We start from the raw sequence: 7,407 nt of genomic DNA, 5'->3' as shown, positions 1-7,407 counted from the left end.
ACCCATATCACAAACCCTTCTCTATTTAGACCCGTTTCCCTTTAGTCACAGCGTTCTTCCAACACCTCAGCGCACCACTTGTATTAGTCATGTTCATGTTCATCATTCTAGTAAACTATCGGCCCATCTTCTGTTGCCAAACATTGTGACTGAGGATGTGCCGCTGCCCTGTTTTGAATCGCCTCACGGGCCGCTGTTTTTAATAAAAAAAAATAAAAAAAATCTAACCCTAACTAACCATACTGTCATGCACTTGTCCTAATAAACTAACCTACACTGTAGCACTCAACACTTTGATGAACATTGTTACTCAGCTGATAGAGTTGTGCTCTTCCTGATGGCTTGTCGTACAGAACTTGTAAGTCGCTTTGGATAAAAGCGTTCAGCTAAATGACTAAATGTAAATGTAAATGTAATCACACAGCCTGCAGGGTCATATTGACCGTTGAAAACCACCATAAAATGCAATAAGGAAATATATATGGCTTTCAACCATAACTATTACAGTCATTACAATGAAACAGAACACATGTGAGACAAAAGGCTGAACTAGTATGAATGAATGAATGAAAAGTTTATTTTTGAACATGTATTCTTTACATTTCTCTAAATAAATCATAATATCAAGCTTTGTCAAAACAGAATCATCAGAATGAAAAAAGAAATGATAAACAAAAAGTCAAGAGCAATGTAGTTCGTTGACATAGTCTGAAGGCTGAACTAGTAAAGAGGCTCTTTGTTGAAGAAGAGAGAAGAGAGAGAGGCCCTTTAACCCCAAACACAACTTAATCCATTCAGTCACACGTTCATTCAGTTCCTTTTCTTTCCTCAAAACCATTGTTCGGTGTGTTCGATTATCAGTCCCTGCAATCAGCAGTGCACCACAGGCAATACAATATCAATATATATATAGATAGATAGATAGATAGATAGATAGATAGATAGATAGATAGATAGATAGATAGATAGATAGATAGATAGATAGATAGATAGATAGATAGATAGATAGATAGATAGATAGATAGATAGATAGATAGATAAAAAGCGATAAAAAGGACAACCAATACAACAAACAAACAATGAAAGTCAGCGCTGAAGTTTAAAAAAGTTCCAATGAATAAATAAATAAATAAATAGTGAGCACTATTGCACAGTGTTAAGTAAAAAAAAAGAAGAAGAAGAAGAAATTGCAATATAAAATTACAATCTAAAATTGCACATCTTTAACACAGAACCAGGTGCATATAGTGGTGGTTAATAAAGCCGAATGTAAGAACGTGAGCAGCGTGCAGAGCAGGGAGACCTGCGGGAGTGAAGGCAGAGGGAAATACCTTCATCAGGGGATCCTTCCAGGCAGTGAGCGGGGAGCAGCCAGGGCAGGACAAGCTGAGCAGATCCACACTTAAACACTAGCCTTTTGCAAACAAGCCCGCTTGACATATGTGGCGGGCGGGGGGGAAAGTTAACGGGGCCAAGTCGAGCCCCTGCGAGGGCATCTGACGTACGAGCCCTGCTGTCCTCTCCCTCCTCGGCTTCTCCCTCTGCTTCCTCCTACAGGGATGTCCACAGAGAGAGAGAGAGAGAGAGAGAGAGAGAGAGAGAGAGAGAGAGAGAGAGAGAGAGAGAGAGAGAGAGAGAGAGAGAGATGGATTATCATCCTCAGCCTGTACACACACACACACACCTACACACACACACCACACACACACACACACACACACACACACACCTACACACACACACCACACACACACACACACACACACACCTACACACACACACACACACACACACACACACACACCTACACACACACCTACACACACACACACACACACACACACACACACACACACACACACACACACACGCACAAGGAAGTAAGGAACATCGGTCAATCAGACCAACATGAGAACATAAACCACAAGGAACATGATACACAGGAACATTACATGTTATTGCTGCTGTTTGTTGAGGCAGTGATGGAACACGGCTATTACTGTAGTGTGATATTTGGGGTGACTGGGGTCATGTGCTACGGTGAGTAGAGTGAAGCATGAGGTCAGGGGGTGACTGGGGTCATGTGCTACGGTGAGTAGAGTGAAGCATGAGGTCAGGGGGTGACTGGGGTCGTGTGCTACAGGGAGTAGAGTGAAGCATGAGGTCAGGGGGTGGCTGGGGTCATGTGCTACAGGGAGTAGAGTGAAGCATGAGGTCAGGGGGTGGCTGGGGTCGTGTGCTACAGGGAGTAGAGTGAAGCATGAGGTCAGGGGGTGGCTGGGGTCATGTGCTACAGGGAGTAGAGTGAAGCATGAGGTCAGGGGGTGGCTGGGGTCATGTGCTACAGGGAGTAGAGTGAAGCATGAGGTCAGGGGGTGGCTGGGGTCATGTGCTACAGGGAGTAGAGTGAAGCATGAGGTCAGGGGGTGGCTGGGGTCATGTGCTACAGGGCGTAGAGTGAAGCATGAGGTCAGGGGGTGGCTGGGGTCATGTGCTACAGGGAGTAGAGTGAAGCATGAGGTCAGGGGGTGGCTGGGGTCATGTGCTACAGGGAGTAGAGTGAAGCATGAGGTCAGGGGGTGGCTGGGGTCATGTGCTACAGGGAGTAGAGTGAAGCATGAGGTCAGGGGGTGGCTGGGGTCATGTGCTACAGGGAGTAGAGTGAAGCATGAGGTCAGGGGGTGGCTGGGGTCATGTGCTACAGGGAGTAGAGTGAAGCATGAGGTCAGGGGGTGGCTGGGGTCATGTGCTACAGGGAGTAGAGTGAAGCATGAGGTCAGGGGGTGGCTGGGGTCATGTGCTACAGGGAGTAGAGTGAAGCATGAGGTCAGGGGGTGGCTGGGGTCGTGTGCTACGGGGAGTAGAGTGAAGCATGAGGTCAGGGGGTGACTGGGGTCGTGTGCTACAGGGAGTAGAGTGAAGCATGAGGTCAGGGGGTGGCTGGGGTCGTGTGCTACGGTGAGTAGAGTGAAGCATGAGGTCAGGGGGTGGCTGGGGTCGTGTGCTACGGTGAGTAGAGTGAAGCATGAGGTCAGGGGGTGGCTGGGGTCGTGTGCTACGGGGAGTAGAGTGAAGCATGAGGTCAGGGGGTGACTGGGGTCGTGTGCTACAGGGAGTAGAGTGAAGCATGAGGTCAGGGGGTGACTGGGGTCGTGTGCTACGGGGAGTAGAGTGAAGCATGAGGTCAGGGGGTGACTGGGGTCGTGTGCTACAGGGAGTAGAGTGAAGCATGAGGTCAGGGGGTGACTGGGGTCGTGTGCTACGGGGAGTAGAGTGAAGCATGAGGTCAGGGGGTGACTGGGGTCGTGTGCTACGGGGAGTAGAGTGAAGCATGAGGTCAGGGGGTGGCTGGGGTCATGTGCTACGGGGAGTAGAGTAAAGCATGAGGTCAGGGGGTGACTGGGGTCGTGTGCTACAGGGAGTAGAGTGAAGCATGAGGTCAGGGGGTGGCTGGGGTCGTGTGCTACGGGGAGTAGAGTGAAGCATGAGGTCAGGGGGTGGCTGGGGTCATGTGCTACGGGGAGTAGAGTGAAGCATGAGGTCAGGGGGTGACTGGGGTCATGTGCTACGGGGAGTAGAGTGAAGCATGAGGTCAGGGGGTGGCTGGGGTCGTGTGCTACGGTGAGTAGAGTGAAGCATGAGGTCAGGGGGTGGCTGGGGTCGTGTGCTACAGGGAGTAGAGTGAAGCATGAGGTCAGGGGGTGGCTGGGGTCGTGTGCTACAGGGAGTAGAGTGAAGCATGAGGTCAGGGGGTGGCTGGGGTCGTGTGCTACAGGGAGTAGAGTGAAGCATGAGGTCAGGGGGTGGCTGGGGTCATGTGCTACAGTGAGTAGAGTGAAGCATGAGGTCAGGGGGTGACTGGGGTCATGTGCTACAGGGAGTAGAGTGAAGCATGAGGTCAGGGGGTGGATGGGGTCATGTGCTACAGTGAGTAGAGTGAGGGGGGTTCCTTAGTGACATTCAGGAGTGGGCGGTTCTCTGTGACCTGGGAGATGGAGATGCTGATTGGCCGGATTGGGGGAGTGCAAGTATGGCTGTGTCAAGTACTGTGTGGTGGAGGAGGGGCAGAGGCAGTCATTGGCGTCATAGACTGTAGAGGGTGTACACAGGAAGGGGCTCAGAACACAGCCCCTGGGGGACTCCGGTGATGATACTAGGTGATGTAGTGGTGATGTAGTAGCTTGGTTACAGCTACCAAGGAAACCGTGCACCCAGGGGGGGGGGGGGGGGGGGGGTTGAGATGGTGGAGTAGGGTGATTGGTGAGCAGCATCATAGCAGCACTAAGGTGATTTAACTTTCTCAGTACAGGCATTATGTAAACTGATCACTCTCTCTCCCACACTCTCTCTTTCTCACTCTCACTCTTACACACACACACACACAAATTCTCTCTCTCACAGCCCCCCCCATCTCTCTCTCTCTCTCACTTTCTCTGTCTCTATCTCTCTCTGTCTCTCTCTCCCACTCTTTCTCTCTCCCAATATCTATATCTCTCTCACTTTCTCTCTCACTCTTACACACACACACACACACACACACACACACACACACACACACACACACACACACACACACACACACACATTCTCTCTCACTTTCTCTCTCTCTCTCACTTTCTCTCTCTCACTCTTACACAGACACACCCTCTCTCTCACTTTCTCTCTCTCACTCTTACACACACAACACAGCCCCCCCCCTCTCTCTCACTCTCTCTCTCTGTCTCTCTCTCTCTCACTTTCGCTCTCACTCTTACACACACAACACAGCCCCCTCTCTCTCTCTCTCACTCACTTTCTCGCTCTCACTCTTACACAGACACACCCTCTCTGACACTTTCTCTCTCTCACTCTACACACACAACACAGCCCCCCCCCCCTCTCTCTCTCTCTCTCTCTCTCTCTCTCTCTCTCTCTCTCTCTCTCTCTCTCTCTCTCTCTCACAGGAAATTGCCTCCGGTGACAGAAATGAATCACTAAGAACAATATTTGATCTGCCCGCCCCTTCTGCTGCGTGTTGAACATCACCCCTGAACACTTAGGACACGTCTGACGCCTTTATCACTGTAGCTCTGATGTGTTGTTTGTTGATGATCTGTTTGTCTTTTTTTTTTACGAGCGTTACGCACCGCGCCTCTCCGATCGCGATGACAGATGTGTGTATCGCCTTCGAAGGTGTATAATTTGAGAGCGGAAAGCGCGCCCTCGGCTGTTCCTCTCGCACAGCGTTTAGGATATCATTATTCGGCGGGCGGGTGTGATTTATCTGAGAGCTCGAGACACTGCGAGTAATGGAACACTTGCTTTCGGCCGCCGTTGTTTCAATAAAACACAATAAAATGTTTTAAAAAAGCACGACTCTGGACAGGGTCGAGTGGAGCGGTGAAGAGTGCATGTTAAGCAAAAGGCAGGAGGAGGAGGAGGAGGAGGAGGAGGAGGAGGAGGAGGGTGGCGGTCCCATTTTTCGAAGTGACTGCGGAGTCAGCGTTCATCTCCAGCTGCTGTTGGTTCCAGGAAGGGCCCCAGATCCTCTGCCATGTGTAATACAGTATTATACCAAGACGCTGCGGACACTAGTGCCAAGGTACACGGCACCGCGCGGCCCAGCTGCTCCCCGGTCGGACCGAGACTAGGGATCACTAACACAATGATTCCACAGAGGAGCAATTATATAATGAGAGGAAAGATGGAGGCGGCCAATAGAGGCCCTGCGCGCGGAATAGTTTGTGTAGTTTTCCTTTTTAGATGCGGAACGCATCCCTGCGGTTGGCAGCGTCACTCGCTCGCTCGCTCACTCGTTAAAGATTATAGCGGCTCTGCTCCTAGTGGCGACTCGCTGGAATTGCGGGGCGACAATGGCTCAGGAGGTATGGGTAGTCGCCTGGTAAATGGTAAATGGTGCAGCGCTTTTACAATTTTATACAAAGCGCTTTATCATTTGTTCCTCACATTTGACCCATTCGCTCACACACATTCACACACAGAAGGCGGAGGCGACCATGCAAGGTGCCGGGAGGAGCAGGAATCGAACGGGGAACCTCCGGATTACCAGACGATTGCTCTACCACCTCCCAGGCCACAGTCGCCTCGATAATATAGGTCTGGTAATCGGAAGGTACCCGGTTCGAATACGGCTCCTGCCTTGAGCGAGACACTTAACCCCCTAATTGCTCCCGATGAGCAGGTTGGCACCTTGCAGGTGGCCTCTGCCGTCGGTGTGTGAATGTGTGAGTGAACGGGTGAATGTGAGGAACGATATTGTAAAGCACTTTGGGTAAAAGCTGTTATATGCACCATTTACCATTTTACCATTTAGTCGCCTGGTAATTAGAAGGTTCCCGGTTCGATTCCGGCTCCTCCCGGGGCAGCATGTCGAAGTGTCCCTGAGCAAGGCACTTAAAGCCCAACCTCCAGGTTAAACCCTACTGATCAATTATGGGTAGTTTACATCATTGGTATATAATTTCATTATTTATTTTTTTCCATTTGACGCCGGAAATGCCACTCCGAAAGAGTTAAAAAGGTCCACGCACGAATAACATGCACGCGCCAATCAAAAAAGCTTATCAAACGCCGACGTCACTCTACAGGTGCATATTAATGAGCTGAATCTAAAAGCTTATCAGACGCTAGCACGGCCGTGACGTCACTTCAGGAAACGTATGCCTTGCCCGTCCGGGTCATAGTACTACTCGATATATGGCGCTGGCTAACGTTAGCATTATGTCTACTGTCGTGAACCATTTGAGATCGGGGCATGTAGATCAATGGTGGCCCACTCGGTGCATCACAGTTAGCCTATAGCTCCGCCGTCCCTGCTACAGTCGGGACCACTACACTGACGTTAGCCTATAGCTCCGCCGTCCCTGCTACAGTCGGGACCACTACACTGACGTTAGCCTATAGCTCCGCCGTCCCTGCGGGTGGTTCTCTCCTCTTTGTGTGCCCCCGTCCTCGCGGGTGTCCTGCGGAGGAGCTTGTGGACGCGACAACAGCGGCGGCCGTAGGGTGTTTGAGCCTGTAGCGTTAGTTAGCTCATAGCTATCGTGTACCACTAGCCTTTACGGGCTCGAGCACCCTACGGCTGCCGCCGTTGTCGCGTCCATGGGCCCCCCGGCAGGGTACCCGTGGGGACGGGGTGTACAGAGAGGAGAGAACCATTTTGGGTCGGCCGTTCATGCCGGCCAGCGAGCCGGATGTCGGGATATGTTGTTAGCACAATAGCTACCAAGCTAAGCTATGTTAGCTACTAACGTTATAAACACAATATGTACAACGACACAATGATTTACATCATTGGTAACGTGGTTGTGGCTTTTACAAATAGTGGTTAGCTTTAGAGATGGATGGCTATAATCACGGAGCAATAGTGTTAGGTGAAACAGATACATTTTCATTCGGCTAGTAGTA

The sequence above is a fragment of the Notolepis coatsorum genome (assembly GCF_963971535.1).
Source record: "Notolepis coatsorum genome assembly, chromosome: 17".
Classification (NCBI taxonomy): Eukaryota; Metazoa; Chordata; class Actinopteri; order Aulopiformes; family Paralepididae; genus Notolepis; species Notolepis coatsorum.
The sequence above is the reverse complement of the archived record's forward strand: the minus strand, read 5'-3'. Positions refer to the sequence as shown.